Genomic DNA, 23099 nt, shown 5'->3' with positions numbered 1-23099 from the left:
ACTACTTGACTGAAATGGTGGTGTTGCTGAGCTCTTTCTGATTTACCCAGTTTTAGCTCTAAGTTCCACCCATGAGGCAATGACTTGAGCAGGAAAATGGCTGCAGACTTTGAAAGTGAAAGCAAACAGTGAAAAAAGCTTTTTTTTTTGCAGGCTTCTTCTAGCTGCTAGGAGCTGTTACTGGATAGATTCTTCTTCCCAGCTCAGTCGGCAGTATTTAGCTTCAGCAGTAATGAATTCTCCTGTCTGTGGCGTTCTACTTAAAGTGAGACCACCTGCAGTCTGCTGTTTTATTTTTGTTCCTGCTTAAGCTTTTCTGCAGTTAGACTTTTATTAATTAAGCTCTTCCAGATGTGAACAATCTTACTGGGACCCGATGTCTTGCTGCCCTGTAGTGAGGTCTGATTCTGGAACAAAGGTGCAGTGTGTGTAGAATCTCTAAAAAGCTGCAGAATCCTTACACACTGTGAGTCCTGATAGCTATTTCGCTTTCACACCAGCTCTTCTTCTGTTGGATGTGAAGGGGGTAAAGCTTTTTTATTTTTGAGTCAAATCTTCAAAAACTGTGCTGCCACCCTGCTACACTTTACTTTTCTTCGATGTAAACATACCAATCAGACACAAGAATTGGTGAAAAAAAATGTGGGTTCTTTATTTGAAGATAAGACTAAAAGCAGAAAATCTTCACTGGGAGACTGTGAGGCACATGTTTGGCTGATTGCAAGTCATGGAACTCATGCATCACACCCTGTTGAGGTATGTAATGATTTGCAGTAGTTTAAGATACGACCCCTAAAATGTGCACAACATCACACCGCTACAGGTTTACACTCCACAGTTTAGTTTTAGCTTTACATAATGCATGTGCTTTTTGACAATTTCCCCACCCAGAGGCCAGCTTGATTGATAGGCATATGCCTCTGTTGGGCTACTGGAAAATGCTACAGAAGAGGCTGCATGGGTGAAGCAGGTAGTTCCCGCTGCCTGGATGGAGATCTTATGGTTTGGGAGGGTGGGTACAGAGTGATTGGAGGGTTGGTGAGTGATCACAGGGATTTGGTCAGAGATTGGGGCAAAGGTGGAGTGGGCAGTTATTGTGATTGCAGGAGGAGAGTCAGTGATTGTGAATTGGGAGTTCAGTGATCACTGGAGAGCATCAATGAACATGGGATAGGCCCAATTGCTGGGGCTGTGATTGTATGGTGTGGGAAGCAGGTTTACTTGGGAGACTGGGAGGCAGGACTCCCGTACCTTCTGGCCCACATGCTGTGCTGGAAAGTCACACTTTCCTTCATGCCTTTACTGCATATTTTATATATGCAGCAATTCCTACCTCCCTTCAACCAGTATTAAAGCTGGAGGAAGGATAAAATTTGAGATATAAAACCTTATTAAAATATTTAAATGCGTGACTTGTCCCATGGGAGCAGATTGGCCCTAGGTCACCAGAAGACAATAGTTTTGAAGCAGGTTAGGTTGAGGATTGATGTTTTTTTTTGCATTTTAATATCCCACCTGATCCAAACTAACCTGTTTTTCACAGAATCACAGGACCGTTACACTGCCGAAGGAGGGCATTCAGGCCATTGAGCCTGCACTGGCTCCCTGAAAGAGCATTTTACTCAGTCCCACTCCCCTGCCTTATCCCTGTAACTTTACATGTTCTCTCTTTTCAGGTAGCAATCCAATTCCTTGAATAACTTGATCAGATCTGCCTCCACCACCCTCTCAGGAAGTTCGTTCCAGACTCCAACCACCCTCTGGGTGGAAAAAATCTTTCCTCACGTCACTTTTACTCTCTTTGCCAATTATTTTGAATCTGTGCCCTCTAGTTTTGATGTTCTCTTGAGTGGGAGCAGTTTCTCACTATTTACCCTGTTCATACCCCATCAGGATCTTGAATATCTCTAACAAGTCTCCTCCTAACCTTCTTTTCTCCAAGGAAAACAGTCCCAGCCTCTCCAATCTATCCTCTAGATACAGTTCTTTATCCCGGGAATCATTCTTGTGAATCTCCTCTGTACCCTCTCCGATGCCTTCATATCCTTCCTCAAGTATGGCGCCTAACTAATGTCTTATACAAGTTCAACATGACCTCCTTACTCTTGTATGCAATGCCCCTATTAATAAAGCCTAAGATACTTTATGTTTTATTAACTGCTCTCTCAACATTCTCTGCTGTCTTCAATGGCTTTATGAACGGCATCATTCATATTTTGTCCTGTAGTCATTGAAGATGGTAGGGCATATTTTGGAGGTTAAAATTATTTCTATTATTTTCAAACTATCTTTGTGTAATATCCAGCTAAGTAGATGTAGATCCAAACTTGTTTGTAGCAGACATTTTGTTGATTTTATACAATAAGGTGTTTAAAAGTTTAATTCTTCACAACTCAAGCCTTAACTTTTAATTTTTCTTCGAACCTATGACTGTTTTCAAGAATTATTGTATTGGAGCTTGTAAACTAGATTTTGCTCAGGATTTTTACTGTTTGACACCACTGAGTTTTTGACAGCACACAGGAGATAAATAAAGTTTGATATCTGTGTCATCACCTGTTTCTGTTCCATTATAACAAGTGCATACGCTTTGCAGGACATCACTGTCTTTTCTCTACTTTATGCGTCCTTATACTTCTTTTCCAGGCAGTTCTGAGTGTGTAACTATGTGCTAGCAATTTAACGAAATTCGAAGGTCTATTTATGGAAAGTTACGCTCCTCATACAATGCGTTAGACAGCTGAACATTCCAAAATTTTTCTCATCCTGTATTATTGGCTGTGGACCATCTTGTGCTGGAATCAATTCTTTGAAATTCTTTTTCATCTTGATTTCATTTAGGTTGGGAGTTATGATTTTCTGTGGCTGTGCCTCCACTAGGTATGTTTCTTCTGTCTCTGTTGGGATATCTTGACAGTCTGTAAAATCAACAGGACAGAGCACTAAGTGACAGAACAGTACAACAGCCATCAATTTATAAACTGTGGGATGGGAACACTGATGATTGACTACTTTGAAGTGCTATATTGGAGAAAGGGATGTCATCCTTTCTGGTGATTCAGAATGACCAGGTTCCTCACTCTGCAGCATTTGTTGTATTTCATAGGACTGTATTTTACCACTGACAATATTAATGTGGGGCCTTCTTCAGATCAGTGGTACTTCGTAAGGTGGGGAATGTTAGCGGCAGAGTGAACCATGCTGTTGTGATATCAAATCTTTTCTTAAAAATCATCATAAGTCCAGAAAATCCTTATTTTGTGTGAACAAGGTTTTCACCACACTTCTGGCAAATTCACACCTGTGAATGCGTGCAGCTGTGAGGAAATTCTAGGTCATGAACTTTTCTTCACTCATTATATTTGGTCATGCATTCCATAGCAGAACAACCCTCGGTATAAAAACATTTTCCTTTGTTCCCTATCCTAAATCTCTTATATTTAATGTTATAGCTATGTGGCCTTATTCTGGATTCCTCAATCATTGGGAATAATTTGTTTGTATCTACTCTGTGTCTACAATCCCTTCATAATTTAGACACCGTTGTTAAAATACTCTATAATTTCTAATTTGGAGGGTTGGTTAGCTCAGTTGGCTAGATGGTTTGGGTGGGGTCCAGAACGAATCAGTAGCCTGGGGTTTGATCCCCATTGCAGCTGAGGTTGATCAGGGGCCTGCTTCCTTGCCCTGGCCTGTAGTAAAATCCCAGCGTGAGCCACGGTTTCATGACACTCACAATTGAGGATGCTATTTAGAGAATGGGAGAATCTGTAATTTAATGAGATCAATCTTATTATCACTTCCAACCAACTCTAAGCTGTTACATTGGGTGTTTGTGAAATTTAATCCTGGACCTGAAAGGAGTTAGTTTTTCTGAGTTTGGCCAGCTCTTCAACTCACACTCTCTTTGGATGTGGCTGATTCTCAGGGGCAATGGATGGAACAACCTAAGTTTCAGCCCAGCTTCAGCCAACAAGAAAATTTAGTAATTTGTAAATCCACTGTATTCTTATAACATTCCTTTAACTTTATATGTCAAATTTTATAATGGCCCAGATCTTTTGGTCAGTATCGATGCCGTACGTATTGATGCTGCCCACAAAGATTTCTGTAACTTGACCCTTTTGCGGTTATTCAGCCAAGACATCAGATCCCAGTTGATGCAGTGATGGGTCAGTGCAAGATCTCTATGGAGAAGACCGTCAGGTGCCAACAAAATATGGACAAAGACAGGACACATTCATAGAAACATAGAGAATAGGAGCAGGAGTAGGTCATTTGACCCTTTTAGCCTGCTCCACCATTCAATATGACCATGGATGATTCTCTATCTTAACGCCATACTCTTGCTTTCTCCCCATAGCCCTTGGCGTGTTTAAGGCTGAAGCATTTGCTACAATCTTCAGCCAGAAGTGCCAAATGGATGATTCATCTCAGCCTCCTCCAGAGGTCCCCTGCATCACAAATGTCAATCTTCAGCCAATTTGAGTCACTCCATGTGATATCAAGAAATGGCTGAAGGATACTGCAAAGGCTAAGGGCCCTGACAATATTTTGGCCATAGTACTGAATACTTGTGGTCCAGAACTTGCTGCACCCCTAGCCAAGCTGTTCCAGTACAGCTACAACAGTGGCATCTACCCAGCTATGTGGAAAATTGCCCAGGTATGTCCTGTACACAAAAAGCAGGGCAAATAAAACCTAGCCAATTACCGCCCCATCAGTTTACTCTCAATCATCAGTAAAGTAATGGAAGGGATCATCAACAGTGCTTATCAAGCGGCACTTGCTTAGCAATAACCTGCTCACTGACGCCCAGTTTGGATTCCGCCAGGGCCACTCAGCTCCTGACCGCATTACAGCCTTGGTTCAAACATGGACAAAACAGCTAAACTCCCGAGGTGAGGTGAGAGTGACTGCCCTTGACATGAAGGCCGTATTTGACCAATTTGTCATCAATGAGCCCTAGCAAAACAGGAGTCATGGGAATATCCACTGCTTGGAGTCATACTTAGCACAAAGGAAGTTGGTTGTGGTTGTTGGAGGTCAGTCATCTCAGCTCCAGGACATCACTGCAGGAGTTCCTCAGGGTAGTGTCCTCGGCCCAACCATCTTCTGCTGCTTCACCAATGACTTCCTTCCATCGTAAAGTCAGAAATGGGGATGTTCGCTGATGATTGCAGAATGTTCAGCACCAGATACTGAAGCAGTCCGTGTCCAAATGCAGCAAGGCCTGGACAATATCCAGGCTTGGGCTGACAAGTGGCAAGTAACATTCGTGCCACACAAGTGCCAGGCAATTACCATCTCCAACAAGATAGAATCTAACCATTGCCCTTTGACGTTCAATGGCATTACCATCACTGAACCCCCCACTATCAACATCTCGGGGGTTACCATTGAGCAGAAACTGGACAAGCCATTTAAATACTTTGGCTACAAGAGCAGGTAAGATGCTAGGAATCCTGCAACAAGTAACTCACCTCCTGACTCCCCAAAGCCTGTCCACCATCTACAAGGCACAAGAGTTTGATGGAATACTCCCCACTTGCCTGGATGAGTACAGCTCCCACAACACTCAAGAAGCTGGACACGGTCCAGGACAAAGCAGCCCACTTGATTGGCACCACATCCACAAACATTCACTCCCTCCACCATTGACGCACAGTAGTAGCAGTGTGTACCATTCTCGAGATGCACTGCAGGAATTCATCAAGGCTCCTTAGGCAGCACCTTCCAAACCTATGACCGCTACCATCTAGGAGGACATGGGCAGCAGATAGATGGGAACACCACCACCTGGAAGTTCCCCTCCAAGTCACACACCATCCTGACTTGGAAATATATCGCCGTTCCTTCACTGGGTCAAATCCAGGAGCTCCCTTCCTAACAGCACTGTAGGTGTACCCACAACACAGGGACTGCAGCGGTTCAAGAAGGCAGCTCACCACCACCTCTCAAGGGCAACTAGGAATGGGCAATAAATTCTGGCCCTAGCCAGCGGAGCCCATATCCCATGAATGAATTTTAAAAATCCAGAAATCTATCTATTTCCTTAAATCTATTCAGTGACTTGGCCTCCACACCCTTCTGTGGTAGAGAGTTCCACAGGTTCACCACCCTTTGAGGGAATAAATTTCTCCTCATCTCAGTCCTAAATGGTCTACCCAGTATCCTGAGACTGTGACCCCTTCTTCTCGAACCCCCCCCCATTCAGAGAAAACATCATCCCTGCACCCAGTCTATCCACCTCTGTCAGAATTTTATATGTTTCAGTGAGATTTCCTCTCATTCTTCTAAACTCCAGTAAATACAGGCTTAGTCGGCCCACTCTCTCCCCATACGACAATCCTGCCATCCCAGGAATCAGTCTGGTGAACCTTCGCTGCACTCCCTCCAAGGCAAGTATCCTTTCTTAGGTAAGGAGACCAAAACTGCACACAATACTTCAGGTGTGGTCTCACCAAGGCCCTGTACAGCTGCAGTAAGACATCCTTGCTTCTGTACTCAAGCCCTCTCACAATGAAGGCCAACGTACCATTTGCCTTTTTAATTGCTTGCTGCAACTGCATGCTTGGTTTTAGTGATTGATGTACAAGGACACCCAAGTCCCTTTGTATCTCAACATTTCCAAATCTTTCACCATTTAAATAATACTGTATCATTTTGTTTTTCCTACCAAAATGGATAACTTCACAACTTCATACTTATCCACATTATACTGCATCTGCCATGTACTTGCCCACTCACTCATCCTGTCTAAATCGCCTTGAAGCCTTTTAGCACCCTCTTCATCGCTCACATTTCCACCAAGTTTCATGCCGTCAGCAAACTTAGAAATATTACATTTCATTTCCTCATCCAAATCATTGATCTATATTGTGAATAGCTGGGACCCAAGCACTGATCCCTGCGGTATCCCATTAGCCATTGCCTGCCACTCCGAAAAAGCCCCATTTATTCCTACTCTCTGTTTCCTGTCTGATAACCAATTCTCAATCCATGCCAATATATTACCCCAGCCCCATGAGCTTTACTTTTTCACACTAACCTCCTATGTGGGACTTTATCAAAAGCTTTCTGAAAATCCAAATACACCACATCCACTGGTTCTCCCTTATCTATTCTGGTAGCTACGTCCTCAAAAAACTCCAGTAGGTTTGTCAAACATGATTTCCCTGTCATAAATCCTTGTTGACTTTGTTTAATCTAGTTGATATTTTCTAAGTGTCCTGTTATCACATCCTTTATACTAGACTCTAACATTCTTCCTACTAATGATGTTAGGCTAACCAGTCTGTAATTTGCAGTTTTCTCCCTCCCTCCCTCCCTTTTTAAATAGTGGGGTTACATTTGCCACCCTCCACTCTTCTGGGGCTGTTCCAGAATCTACAGAATTTTGGAAGATGACAACGAACACATCTACTATTTCCATGGCCGCCACCTTTGGTACCCTGGGATGTAGATTATTGGGCTCTGGGGATTTATCAGCTTTCAGCCCCATTAATTTCCCTAGCACTATTGTTTTAGTAATATTAGTTTCCTTCAATTCCTCCTTCTGACTAGACACTTGGTTCCCTAGCATTTCTGGGAAGTTATTTGTGTCTTCCTCTATGAAGACAGAACTAAAGTAGTTGTTTAATTGCTCTGCCATTTCCTTGTTTTTGATTATAAATTATCCTGTTTCAGGCTGTAAGGAGCCTGCATTTGTCTTCACTAACCTTTTTCTTTTTACATACTTCTGTTTTTAACAAGAGCTTCTGTGTTTAGGTATGTTTTTAAAGGTCCGATTCTTTCAGTGGGCTAGTCAGTCGATGGATGATTGAGTGGGTGGGTGGGTGAGCGGGTGTGTGGGTGAGTGGGCGGGTGGGTGAGTAGGTGAGTGGATGAGTGGGTGAGTGGATGGGTGGGTGAGGTGGTGGTCAGGGTGTAGATGGGTAGACAGGGGAGTAGTTGGGTGTTTGGGGAGGCAGTTGGGTCAGTGAATGGCTGGTCAGGTGGGCGGCGAGGGGAGTGGTAGGAGATTCCAGTTGTGGTGCTCGGTTCAGTCACACTGATTAATCTCGAAGTTAGACCCGGGCCTGAATTTTATGCTCGTCGGGCGTGCACGATTGGTGGGCCCAGGAGTGGACGAGAAACTGTCCCCTGACTGCGATTGGTCTCCAACCGCGATTTCACACTGGCTGGCCAAATAATAGCCAGCCAGTGTGAAACACGCCCTGAGAAAGGCTCAGCACTGCTGGTGGGGGCGAGAAGAGGGTGGTTATTGATGTCATCGTGGGTGCTTGAGAGCGCTTCCACACCTCCCTGCAGGCAGACCGATGCCTCAGGGAACTGCAAACCTTCAAATAATAAAAGAAAGCCCAAAAATGCTGCAAAAAGTGTCCATGCAGCACAATCAACACCTGAAAGCAAATCTCATATAAAAAGTCCCAGATATTTCTTTTTATTTTAATGCTAACGGAGATTTCATCCTGCCTTTCATAAGGTTGGGTGGGCCATGAAAAATCGCTTACAATTGGGCTGTTAATAAGCTTAATTGCCCACTTAATTATCGGCGGGTGCTCTTCCGATTTATGTGTGTACCTGCCGAGTGAAATGTTGCGCAAGTGCGCGAAGCTAGCCCGATGTCATCTTGCACGATTTTACGCCCGTTCGGGTTGGGCGTGCGCCTGCCCTCAGGACGTAAAATTCTGGCACATTTCCAGGTCATGCAGGTAAATCCTGCATATCTGACCCAAGTCTCTAATACTGAACTCAGTATCAGGGACATTCACACAGGGTCCCGGGCAGTGGAATACAGCCCGTCGGAAGTTTAAAATTCCCAGGATATTTCATGACATGTGTGTGTCAGGACATCCATAGGGTCCCAAAGGGCATCTCCCAACTTAAGTCCTATCTCTGACTACCTGGATACCAGAAGATTTGAGCCAATAGATCTTTAATATAGTACATATAGAGTAGCCAACTTTAGTTGAAGGCATGTGTGGAGGTTGGATCGTGTGATGTTCCAATCACATGGCTTCTGCAAATATTATTGCATTTACCTTTTAAGATTTGGGTCCCTGTAGTTGGGTGTCTTTGCTTTAGGTTTTTCTACCAGCAGCTGTTGCACAAGAGTTTCCTTGTACACATAAGCAGGCAAAGAGGGGAAACTGAGCGTGTGGAACAGGAGAAACCGAGAGCAGGGAAGTGGAAGCAAAAAATGGGTGTGTAGAGGTAGGAGGAACTTTGATTCCATCACTAAATAACAGTAACTCAATAGTAATTGCACGGATAACCAACACTAATATTAGTGACACTCAGATTCACCTCATAGCTGACTAATAAAATCACTCTGATAGCAAATAATAGTAATAGGTCTAATGCCCCAATATCCTATCTAAAGCTAGCAATTCTAAACCATAGTCAGAATCTTCCTACGCTGCACAAGCTGTCGTAAGGTTCCCCAATTGGCACTACTTTTTACAGACCCAATCTATCTTTCCATCACTTCGCACTCTGAATTGGGCTCGGGTTCTGTGTGAAGTTGATAATTCTGAACTAAGGAACCTCAGAGCTGATCACTTAGACTTCATGTGTCAATACCAGCTGGTACAGATTGACATGAGCTATAGTAAGAGAATGCACAAATGGCAATGGGCTTAGTGCTTGGACACTTTCCACAGGGCACATTGTCTTAAACTCAGCGCCCAACTCACTGCAAGAGAGTTTTCATAGAATTATAGAAATTACAGCATAGGAGGTGACCATTCATTTCTTGGTGCAGGTGTTCTTTTCTGTAAGCCATTACCACCTCCGCCCCCAACCCCAGCCCCCGATCCTTTCATAGTTCTCTTTTTCAGTAATTATTCCTTCTTTAAATTAATTGTCACAGATGGCGAAGGATTCCTTAGTCTAATACCCCTCAGTTCAAGATCTTCCTCTTGTCTTCAGCTTTGGATCTTGCAGTGAAGGCCCTTGGTTTCCATTCCTTTATTCTCATTCTGCCCAGAAATAGAAATACTCCTTCACTATACCTCCACAATAAGGTCCCAGAATTCACTTACTCCTTAAATGGCTGCTCCTCTGCACCCACTCACCACATTGCTGCAGGTGTGCCTGGCCCTGTGGAACACATTGACTCCCATTACCGAAATTCTCTCCTGATCCGCCATTTCCTGATTAAACCAATCCCAATTCTCTCTCTCTCTCCATGCGCATTCCTCACCCCTCTTTCTATCTCCTCAAGCCTCCATTCCTAATCACAGAATCACAGAGTGCAGAAGAGGCCCTTCGGCCCACCGAGTCTGCACCGACACGTGAGCAACACCTGACCTACCTACCTAATCCCATTTACCAGCACTTGACCCATAGCCTTGAATGTTATGACATGCCAAGTGCTCATCCAGGTACTTTTTAAAGAATGTGAGGCAACCCGCCTCCACCACTCTCCCAGGCAGCGCATTCCAGACCGTCACCACCCACTGGATAAAAAAGTTTTTCCTCACATCCCCCCTAAACCTCCTGCCCCTCACCTTGAACTTATGCCCCCTTGTGACTGACCCTTCAACCAATGGGAACAGCTACTCCCTATCCACCCTGTCCATGCCCCTCATAATCTTGTACACCTCGATCAGGTCGCCCCTCAGTCTTCTCTGCTCCAATGAAAACAAACCAAGTCTATCCAACCTCTCTTCATAACTTAAATGTTTCATCCCAGGCAACATCCTGGTGAATCTCCTCTGCATCCCCTCCACTATCTCTCTCCACCAGCTCCCATTCTCTGACTCCATCCCTCCTGTGGACCCCTGTTTTCCCAGTCTCCCTCTCTCCCTGCATTCAATGGTCTCCCTGTCCCATTTTCCAGTCTCTTCTTCACATTCAGCAGCTTCTCCCTTCCAATTCCCAGTCTTCCCTCTCCCATTCTTTGCATAGTGCGGCTATTAGACTTAGCTGAGCGTCCTTCGCTCACAATCCCCATGGTTTCATCACATCTGTGCACGCCCAACTTGCTTCCAAATTTGCTGCCAAATTTCCAAACCATCCTTTCTGAAGTGGAGCCACGCCTGCTGAAAGCAACTATGGGGAGATCGTGACTGAGCTCCTCATGATTTTCTGTCCATTAATTTTAGTGATGGGAAAAAAAAATGAAAAAAGAAAGACTTGCATATATAAAGCACCTTTCACAACCACCGAACATCTCAAAGCACTTTCAGCCAATGAAGTGCTTTCTTGAAGTGTAATCTAGGAAATGTGGCAGCCATTTTGTGTACAGCCATCCCCTATAAACAGCGATATGATAATGACCAATCTGCTTTTGTAATGTTGATTCAGAGATAAATATTGACCAGGACCCTGGAGATAACTCCCCTGGTCTTCTTGGAAATAGTGCCATAGGATCTTTTACATCCACCAAAGCAGGCACATGGGACCTCAGTCTCAGCCAAAACGCAATACCCTGACAGTGCAGCATTCCACTGGAGCATCAACCTTGATTTTTATGCCCAAGCCCTGGAATGGGACTTGAAGCAGGAATCTTGTGACTCAATGGTAGAGTTCTATCAACTGAACCACAGCTGATACAGAAGCATTGTGATTCTGGCAGATAATGTATTCAGAAAATTCATCCCAGAGAAATAAATCCCTTATAGGATTTAAAAACAGAAAATGCTTGAAAAACTCAGCAGGTCTGAAATTGATACATTTTTCCAGGTGCAGATAAAAGCATGAAGCGGCACCATTATGGTCATCAATGTACCGGAGAAAGAGTTGTGGGAGGGGGCCTGAGTAGGACTGGAACAAGGAATGTTCCACATACCCCATAAAGAGACAGGCATAACTGGGACCCATGCGGGTACCCATAGCCACACCTTTTATTTGGAGGAAACGAGACAAGTTTAAGGAGAAATTGTTCAGTGAGAGAACAAGTTCAGCCAGACGGAGGAGAGTGGCGGTGGATGGGGATTGTTCAGGCCTCTGTTCAAGGAAGAAGCGGTGAGCCCTCAGACCACCCTGACCATTCATCCCTCAGACCATCCATCTCCCAGCAGTGCCTGTGGGTACCCGCATGGGTCCCAGTTATGCCTGTCTCTTTATGGGGTATGTGGAACATTCCTTGTTCCAGTCCTACTCAGGCCCCCTCCCACAACTCTTTTCTCGGTACATTGATGACTGTATTCATCTTCATGCTCTCGTCTGGACCTGGAAAAATTTATCAATTCAGATCAGCTGAGTTTTTCCAACATTTTCTGTTTTTATTTTGGATTTCCAGCATCCACAGTATTTTGCTTTTACCCTTATAAGATTTCCCTCTCTCCACTTTTGAAGATGACAACTTGGGTTGGGAGACAGTTCCACGAGCTGCAGTTTTTCATCCAATCAAGTGTGAGGCTGGAAAGTGAGTGTTGGGAGGTTATTCGATTGTGGAAGCATCACAGCCGTCACTTACTGCTGCCCTCACCGGATGTCTACATACTCAAAAGCTGATGGCTATTGGATGCTCATTTTTCTTCTCCCTCGCTCAGAAGCACCGAAGCCAGTGGCAATATGCTTTCTATTCTCAAGGCAGGGAATAGGTAAGTCAGCACAGACTGTATCAACTCTACCCAGCCCTCACCCAACTTTAAAGTAGGCAGGATACCTTCATAGCACCGAAGGTCTTATGAGTCATTGGAAATTTCCCTGATTTGTCAGTGACGCAAGTCAAATATGTCAACATAGTTCTGCACCCCTATACTCAGCTGCAAAGCAAGTGTGCAGTATAAATTTATCAGCATTGGAGACTAAAGCACTTGGCTCAGTTTAACCAGCATGTCAGTTTTTTACTTTTACTGATTAGTTGTGAGTGATCATTTTGTGAACAAGATTGTTCTCTGCAAAATGCAATCAGGAAAATTCAAGGTAACATCAGGCTGGTCAGTGGGGGAACTGAAAAGGCATTTTACCTGAGTTTGCTGGGTAATTTACAGAAAATTCACTGGAGGAACAACTTTCATCTTCAGTTATCAATCAGTTGAAAATTGTTTTTGTTCTGCTTTAAAAATTGCCTCAATCTCCAGTGCTAGTGCACATAAGTTTCCTCTGTAACTCATCGACATAATTATTAACTCCCAGGTACGTCTAGGGAGATATTATTGGTGGGAAAGGAAAACTGTGCATGTCAAATTGGGGACAATTAAAGGGGGGCATCAAAGATTCCTGAAACCTACCAGATGTAAACAACAAACCTATATAAAAAAAACTACAAAGAGAAATCTTGAAAGATCTAATGCACTTTGCTCTAAATTGTATGGAATTTGAAAAGTGGCATTTTTAGCTTCTACCCAAACCTGTGTCTGATGAGTAATTAAGGGCCAAATCAGAAATTACAGTAGGGTCTACAATGAGCAGAAATCTGGTGAATCTGTTTTCTGCCAGATTCCTTAATCTCTAGCATATCGAGCAGGTAAAAAAATGAGATTAGGCCTCCCTGTCTTGGGGAAATTTTTTGCTGAAGGAATAAATTTGTGGCTGAATGCAGAACTTAATCATCGTAAATTTGTCATAGATTATAGAGGAATTGAAACAAGCCTGCGGAAAAAAGCTTAAAAACGGAATTGGAAAGGAGAAGTGAAGAAAGTGATATCATTTTAGAAAGTAGAAGTTTCTAGACACTTTCAGCTTGCATACCAGTTAATATATGTTTATTGTTAGTGTATTTGTGAAATATTGTCTGTGCATCAATATTATGTTTGCTACGCTTAATATCACCTGTACATAGGCCATAATCCAAGGTTTTGTCAGATAGGGTTTAATTTTCAACCTTGCCAACTGGGACATAGCCTGGCAAGTGAATCACCCAGTCATTGTAGAGCCAAAGGCCATTTTAAATTCCATTTATTTAAATCATTTGTAAAATGAACAAATTGTAAATGGAAAGGAGCTGAGGTGATACACTTTGGAAAGGCGATACACTTTGGAAGGAATAATTTGACAAGGAAGTATTCAATAAACGGCATGACGCTAGGAAGTTCTGAGGAACAAAGGGACGTTGGCATGTGTGTCCGTAGATCTCTGAAGGCGGAGGGGCATATTAGTGGGGTGGTGAAAAAGGCATATGGGACACTTGCCTTTATCAATCGAAGCATAGATTACAAAAGTAGGGAGGTCATGTAGGAGTTGTACAGAACCTTGATGAGGCTGCAGCTGGAGCACTTTGTGCATTCTGGTCACCACATTATAGGAAGGATGTGATTGCACTGGAGGGGGTGAATAGGAGATTCACCAGGATGTTGCCTGGGATGAAACATTTAAGTTATGAAGAGAGGTTGGATAGACTTGGGTTGTTTTCGTTGGAGCAGAGAAGACTGAGGGGTGACCTGAACAAGATTATGAGGGGCATGGACAGGGTGGATGGGGTAACTGTTCCCCTTAGTTGAAGGGTCAGTCACGAGGAGACACAAGTTCAAGGTGAGGGGCAGGAGGTTAAGGGGGGGATGTGAGGAAAAATTTTTTTACCCAAAGGGTGGTGACGGTCTGGAATGCACTGCCTGGGAGGGTGGTGGAGGCAGGTTGCCTCACATCCTTTAAAAAGTATCTGGATGAACACTTGGCACGTCATAACATTCAAGGCTATGGGGCAAGTGCTGGTAAATGGGATTAGGTAGGTAGGTCAGGTGTTTCTCACGTGTCGGTGCAGACTCGATGGGCCGAAGGGTCTCTTCTGCACTGTGTGATTCTGTGATTCTGTGAGAGGTGGTAGGGTGGGGTGCAATCCACTCCATCAGGATATCGGCAAGTTTAAATCAGTTCTAAAAACATTTCACACAAAAAAACAAATGGAGAGTATTGATCATATGGAAGGTAGTGGGATGGTGTATAACAATGTTGAAATTCATTTGAGATATTTAGCAATGTTCATTGGGGTATTGTCCATGCGTGGCTTCCTTGTGCATATCAGAAATAGAGCACTTGTGCTCATCAGCGTTTAGCACCCTTCATTACCCCTTCATGATGTGGCATGATGTATTTGATTTAAATACTTGTTTTAGTCACTTCTACTTTTTCTTGTGATTATTATTCTAGCCACACCCTGTACCTGTGATTATCATTCCAGTCACACCCTGCACCTGTGACTATCATTCCAGTCACACCCTGTACCTGTGATTATCATTCCAGTCACACCCTTTACCTGTGATTATCTTTCCAGACACACACTGTACCTGTGACTATCATTCCAGTCACACCCTGTACCCATCATTATCATTCCAGTCACACCCTGTACCTGACTATCATTCCAGTCTCACCCTGTACCTGTAACTATCATTCCAGTCACACCCTGTACCTGTGATTATCATTCCAGTCACACCCTGTACCTGTAACTATCATTCCAGTCACACCCTGTACCTGTGACTATCATTCCAGTCACATCCTGTACCTATCATTATCATACCAGTCACACCTTGTACCTGTGGTTATCATTCCAGTCACACCCTGTACCCCTGTGACTATCAATCCAGTCACACCCTGTACCCATCATTATCATTCCAGTCACACCCTGTACCTGTGATTATCATTCCAGTCACACCCTGTACCTGTAACTATCATTCCAGTCACACCCTGTACCTGTGACTATCATTCCAGTCACATCCTGTACCTATCATTATCATACCAGTCACACCTTGTACCTGTGGTTATCAATCCAGTCACACCCTGTACCCATCATTATCATTCCAGTCACACCCTGTACCTGTGATTGTCATTCCAGTCACACCCTGTACCCATCATTATCATTGCAGTCACACCCTGTACCTGTGATTATCATTCCAGTCACACCCTGTACCCATCATTATCATTCCAGTCACACCCTGTACTTGTGACTATCATTCCAGTCACACCCTGTACCTGTGAATATTATTCCAATCATACCCTGTACCTGTGATTATCATTCCAGTCACACCCTGTACCTGTAACTATCATTCCAGTCACACCCTGTACCCATCATTATCATTCCAGTCACACCCTGTACCTGTGACTATCATTCCAGTCACATCCTGTACCCATCATTATCATTCCAGTCACACCCTGTACCCATCATTATCATTCCAGTCACACCCTGTACCCATCATTATCATTCCAGTCACACCCTGTACCTGTGACTATCATTCAAGTCACACCCTGTACCTGTGATTATCATTCCAGTCACACCCTCTACCCATCATTATCATTCCAGTCACACCCTGTACCCATCATTATCATTCCAGTCACACCCTGTACCCATCATTATCATTCCAGTCAGACCCTGTACCTGTGATTATCATTCCAGTCACACCCTCTACCCATCGTTATCATTCCAGTCACACCCTGTACCCATCATTATCATTCCAGTCACACCCTGTACCTGTGACTATCATTCCAGTCACACCCTGTACCCATCATTATCATTCCAGTCACACCCTGTACCTGTGACTATCATTCCAGTCACACCCTGTACCCATCATTATCATTTCAGTCACACCCTGTACCTGTGACTATCATTCCAGTCACACCCTGTCCTCTGACTATCATTCCAGTCACACCCTGTACCCATCATTATCATTTCAGTCACACCCTGTACCTGTGAATATCATTTCAGTCATACCCTGTACCTGTCATTATCATTCCAGTCACACCCTGTATCTGTGATTATCATTCCAGTCACACCCTGTACATGTGATTATCATTCCAGTCACACCCTGTCCTGTGACTATCATTCCAGTCACACCCTGTACCCATCATTATCATTTCAGTCACACCCTGTACCTGTGATTCTCATTTCAGTCATACCCTGTACCTGTCATTATCATTCCAGTCACACCCTGTATCTGTGACTATCATTCCAGTCACACCCTGTACCCATGATTATCATTCCAGTCACACCCTGTACCTATCATTATCATTCCAGTCACACCCTGTACCCATGATTATCATTCCAGTCACACCCTGTACCTATCATTATCATTCCAGTCACACCCTGTACCCATCATTATCATTCTAGTCACACTCTATACCTATGATTATCATTCCAGTCACACCCTGTACCTGTGAATATTATTCCAATCATACCTTGTGCCTGTGACTATCATTCCAGTCACACCCTGTACCTGTGATTATCATTCCAGTCACACCCTGTACCTGTGATTTTCATTCCAGTCACATCCTGTACCTGTGACTATCATTCCAATCACACCCTGTACCCATCATTATCATTCCAGTCACACCCTGTACCTGTGTTTATCATTCTAGTCATACCCTGTACCTGTGATTATCATTCCAGTCACACCCTGTACCTGTGACTATCATTCCAGTCACACCCTGTACCCATCATTATCATTCCAGTCACACCCTGTACCTGTCACTATCATTCCAGTCACACCCTGTACCCATCATTATCATTCCAGTCACACCTTGTACCTGTGACTATCATTCCAGTCACACCCTGTACCTATGACTATCATTCCATTCACACCCTGTACCTGTGATTATCATTCCAGTCACACCCTGTACCTGTGACTATCATTCCAGTCACATCCTGTACCTGTGACTATCATTCCAGTCACACCCTATACCCATCATTATCATTCCAATCACACCCTATATCCATCATTATCTTTCCAATCATACCCTGTGCCTTTGATTATCATTCCGGTCACACCCTGTACCTGTGATTATCATTCCAGTCACATCCTGTACCTGTGACTATCATTCCAATCACACCCTGTACCTGTGATTATCATTCCAGTCACACCCTGTACCTGTCATTATCATTCCAATCACACCCTGTACCTGTGACTATCATTCCAGTCATACCTTGTACCTGTGACTGTCATTCCAGTCACACCCTGTACCTGTGATTATCATTCCAGTCACACCCTGTACCTGTGACTATCATTCCAGTCACATCTTGTACCTGTGACTATCATTCCAGTCACACCCTATACCCACCATTATCATTCCAATCACACCCTATACCCATCATTATCTTTCCAGTCACACGCTGTACTTGTCATTATCATTCCATTCACACCCTGTACTGTGACTATCATTCCAGTCACACCCTGAACCTGTGACTATCATTCCAGTCACACCCTGTACCTGTGACTATCATTCCAGTCACACCCTGTACCTGTGATTATCATTGCAGTCACATCCTGTACTTGTGACTATCATTCCAATCACACCCTCTACCTGTGACTATCATTCCAGTCACACCCTGTACTTGTCATTATCATTCCAATCACACCCTGTACCTGTGACTATCATTCCAGTCATACCCTGTACCTGTCATTATCATTCCAATCACATCCTGTACCTGTGACTATAACTCCAGTCACTCCCTGCACTTGTCATTATCATTCCAATCACACCCTGTACCTGTGACTATCATTCCAATCACACCCTGTACTTGCGACTATCATTCCAGTCACACCCTGTACCTGTAACTATCATTCCAGTCACACCCTGTACCCATCATTATCATTCCAGTCACACCCTGTACCTGTGACTATCATTCCAGTCACACCCTGTAACCATCATTATCATTCCATTCACACCCTGTACCTGTGATTATCATTGCAGTCACACACTGTACCTGTGAATATTATTCCAATCTCATACCCTGTACCTGTGACTGTCATTCCAGCCACACCCTGTACCTGTGACTATCATTCCAGTCACATCCTGTACCTGTGACTATCATTCCAGTCACAACCTATACCCATCATTATCATTCCAATCACACCCTATACCCATCATTATCTTTCCAGTCACACCCTGTACTTGTTATTATCATTCCAATCACATCCTGTACCTGTGACTATCATTCCAGTCACACCCTGTACTTGTGACTATCATTCCAGTCACACCCTCTACCCATCATTATCATTCCAATCACACCCTGTACCTGTGACTGTCATTCCAGTCACACCCTGTACTTGTCATTATCATTCCAATCACACCCTGTACCTGTGAGTATCATTCCAGTCATACCCTGTACCTGTGTCTATCATTCCAGTCACACCCTGTACTCATCATTATCATTCCAGTCACACCCTGTACCTGTGACTATCATTCCAGTCACACCCTGTAGCCATCATTATCATTCCAGTCACACCCTGTACCTGTGATTATTATTCCAATCATACCCTGTACCTGTGAATATAATTCCAATCATACCCTGTACCTGTGACTGTCATTCCAGTCACACCCTGTACCCATCATTATCATTCCAGTCACACCCTGCACCTGTGACTATCATTCCAGTCACACCCTGTACCTGTGACTATCATTCCTGTCACACCCTGTACCCATCATTATCATTCTAGTCACACCCTGTACCTGTGAATATTATTCCAATCATACCCTGTACCTGTGATTATCTTTCCAGTCACACCCTGTACCTGTGACTATCATTCCAGTCACACCCTGTACCTGTGACTATCATTCCAGTCACACCCTATACCCATCATTATCATTCCAATCACACCCTATACCCATCATTATCTTTCCAGTCACACCCTGTACCTGTCATTATCATTCCAATCACACCCTGTACCTGTGACTCTCTTTCCAGTCACAGCCTGTACCTGTGATTATCTTTCCAGTCACACCTTGTACCTGTGATTATCATTCCAGTCACACCCTGTACCTGTGACTATCATTCCAGTCACACCCTGTACCTGTGATTATCATTGCAGTCACACCCTTTACCTGTGATTATCATTCCAGTCACACCCTGTACCTGTGACTATCTTTCCAGTCACTCCCTGTACCTGTGACTATCATTTCAGTCACACTCTGTACCCATCATTGTCATTGCAGTCACACCCTGTACCTGTGATTATCATTGCAGTCACACCCTTTACCTGTGATTATCATTCCAGTCACACCCTGTACCTGTGACTATCTTTCCAGTCACTCCCTGTACCTGTGACTATCATTTCAGTCACACTCTGTACCCATCATTGTCATTCCAGTCACACCCTGTACTTGTGATTATCATTCCAGTCACACCCTGCACCTGTCATTATTATTCTCATCTCATCCTGTACCTGTGATTATCATCCCAGTCCGACCCTGCCTCTACGAATTGTTTTCCAGTTAATATCTGCTCTTGTGATCACTACAACATCTACAACTTTATTTGTGATTATCATATCAGTCATCCCTTTATCTGTGATTATAATACCAGTAATGCTCCACATCTATGAATATAAAAAGCAGTCAGAATATTTCTTTCTTTTCACAATTCAAGACTCTCCCTGATTCTAAGACTAACGTGCTGGGAATAATCAGTATCTGTGATCATAATACAAGTCATATTGTTTATCCATGTACTCGCACCCTGTACCATTGATTATAATATTGTCATATTGGCTATCTTTGTTTATAATATCAGTAACACCTGATAATTCTGTTTAAAATCCCAATCACAATGGACACCTGTAAGTATAATCCCAGATGCAAAGTCTGCTTTTCACTGTAGGAACAGATAGTGGCCTGAATTTTCATCCTTGTGGCAGGTAGTGGGTGTTAGGAAAGTTCCCAGCTTGGCCCACCTGCCTCAGGCGAACAAGTCCATGAAGGCAGTATTTTCATTGCCAGGAGGTGTGTATGGGCTGGTGTTAGACCTGATGACCTGGGAAGACATTCGGGAGCAGCCACAGGGTGCCAAGGTGGGCTGTTTAAAAGGCTCGCCTCAGTGCTGTGGGACATCATCTAAAATAAAAGCACAAAGGCTCTCCAGACCTCACCCCTTGCCAAGCCCACACTCCCCAAGCCCAATCCATGCCACCTTTTTCCTCCTGCGTGACTAAGGCATTTCCACATCAATTGACCCAGTGTACATTGTATGGAACCAAAGAACCCTAAAGTAATATTAGTAAAAAAAAAAGCTTTGAGAAAAGTCATTCATTGATTACTTTCCACTATATTAATAAAAAGTCATGTCACTACAAGGCACTAAACGTGTCAATCATCCAGACGTATTAAAATATCAATATCAGAAACCACAAGCCCTTGAAACCACTTAACCTTGTGTAACTAAACATTTTGAAATTAACTGCAGAGATCAGAGAACCAGAGCTGTCAATCACACAATGGGGGAGTAGCTGTTTCGATGAGTGTAATGGATGCCTGGGTTCTCAGCCAAACATACATAATGAGGCATAAGTTCATGAAGGGTCATGTGGGATGGATGGAGTGTCACATAGGCATAGGGGACATGAGGGGCCATGGGAGGATGGGTGAGGCACCTTATCATGGCATGAAGGCATGAAGGGACATGGAGATGGGTGGAGGGCCTTATTTTGGCATGGGGGCATGAAGGGGACCTTAGGAATTCACCTTTTAAAAAGTCCCTCATGCAGACTAAGGTCCATGACTTCTCTGAGATGCGACGAACCACTGCACTTTAAAAACTTGGCCCAACACCAGAAAAATTGTGGTGGAGTAGAACATACCTATATCTGCATGGAGCCGGCCAGGTCTTGAGTGCCGGGTTCAGGCTTTTGACAGGAACCAGCCTATGCCCTTTAAAGGCACTTCTGAAAATGAGACAGTCCAGGAATGGGGTCGGGAATCCTGGAATCAGGACCCACCCATAATTTCTAAAGGACTCCCAAGTCATCCTAATTCGAGAAAATGCAGCCCAGTGTGTGGCTTTTATTATAATCACAACACAATGTGTGACTGTTATTATAATCACAGGTTCAGTGACGTGTCCCTGGAACACCTTTTGGATGCTGTGGAGGCCCATTGTGATGCCCTCCAACCCTGCTTTGACCAGAGGAGGTCCAGCAATCTCACCATTCTGGCTTGGTAGGCAATGGCAGTGGTGATCAGTGCTAATGTTGCACAGAAGAGGTTGACCATCCAATGCAGATACAGGATGGATGATCTCATCTGTGCCACCAGGGTATGGCAACCATCTCATCACTCTAAACGCACACACTCACAAAGCCATCACACATTAACTGGCATCTCACTCACTGCCAGCTCAAGTGACATCACCACCCATTCTCTCACAGACACCGTCACATCTCCAACTGGCCTCATCTCCTCTGGAGATTACGTCCTCAGCCCTCACCATCTTGAGACCACTTGCACACATCAACATGTGCCCCCACACACACCATGGGATACCCTCCTTCACCCGCCGTGCAGCCTCTTCCCTTGCCTGGAGCCAGTTCTCCCCCTTCCCCAAACAAGCCTTAGTCCTGCAGCTGTTGAAAAGCCACCCCCACCTTGTGGCTGGTCTTGTAGGTAGAGACCTGCCTGTGAGCCCCCATAAAAATGATGTGGTGCTGCCTGTGAAGCCTGGCGCTGATGATGACTGTGAGTGCTGCCTGAAGCAAGATAGGCAAACAAACCTCGAAGTCCCAAGCGAAGTGCAGCTCATCAGGTGCACGTCACTTTTGTGCAGTTGTGAAACATGTCGGTGTGCAACCACACCGAATTGACCGGATGATCCATTGTGGGGAGATGATTCCGGTGAGCTGGCCTTATAATGATGCAGATTACAATTAAGTTCCCGACGTGCGACAGCTGGAAATGTGGCCCACCATTGACGGGCTGAGTGGACGATTGTAAAATTGGTTTCACGGTGTTGTGAAACCGATTTTTGGCCTTCTCACCTTATTGTCCGCTCATGCCGCCAAACATGATCGACGTCAATGTGCACGGAAAGTTCCGCCCAGTGTATGACTGTTATTATAATCACAGATACAGTATGTGATTGTTATTATAATCAAAGGCACATTGTATGACTTATTATAATCACAGACACAGTATGCAAGTATAGTTATAATCATAGATACAGTGCATCGCTGTTATAATCACAGATACAATGTGTGACTGTTATAATCACAGGCACAGCATGTGAGTGTAATTATAATCACAGCGACAGTGTGTGAGTGTAATTATAATCACAGATACAGTGTGTGCCTGTTATTATAATCACAGATACAGGATTTGGCTGCTACTTTCACCATAGGTACAGGTGGTGACTTATATTATAATCTCAAATACAGGGTAAGGCTGATTTTATAATAAGTGATACAAGGTGTGACTTGCGTTATATTTACAGAAGCAAGGGGCAAAAT

At 44.0% G+C, this 23099-nt stretch overlaps 1 long non-coding RNA gene across 1 annotated transcript in view; it reads right to left on the bottom strand.

Annotated features, from left to right (window-relative positions):
* Positions 1 to 634: 634 nt before the first annotated feature.
* Positions 635 to 23099, bottom strand: part of LOC144682973 (uncharacterized) — a 74939-nt gene continuing 52474 nt past the window's right edge. Inside the window, exon 3 of the long non-coding RNA XR_013577147.1 lies at positions 635 to 2918. This is a non-coding gene — a long non-coding RNA (uncharacterized LOC144682973). The remainder of the gene's footprint in view (positions 2919 to 23099) is intronic.

This window comes from Cetorhinus maximus, chromosome 7 (assembly GCF_964194155.1).
Source record: "Cetorhinus maximus chromosome 7, sCetMax3.hap1.1, whole genome shotgun sequence".
Lineage (NCBI taxonomy): Eukaryota > Metazoa > Chordata > Chondrichthyes > Lamniformes > Cetorhinidae > Cetorhinus > Cetorhinus maximus.
The sequence above is the reverse complement of the archived record's forward strand: the minus strand, read 5'-3'. Positions and strand labels throughout refer to the sequence as shown.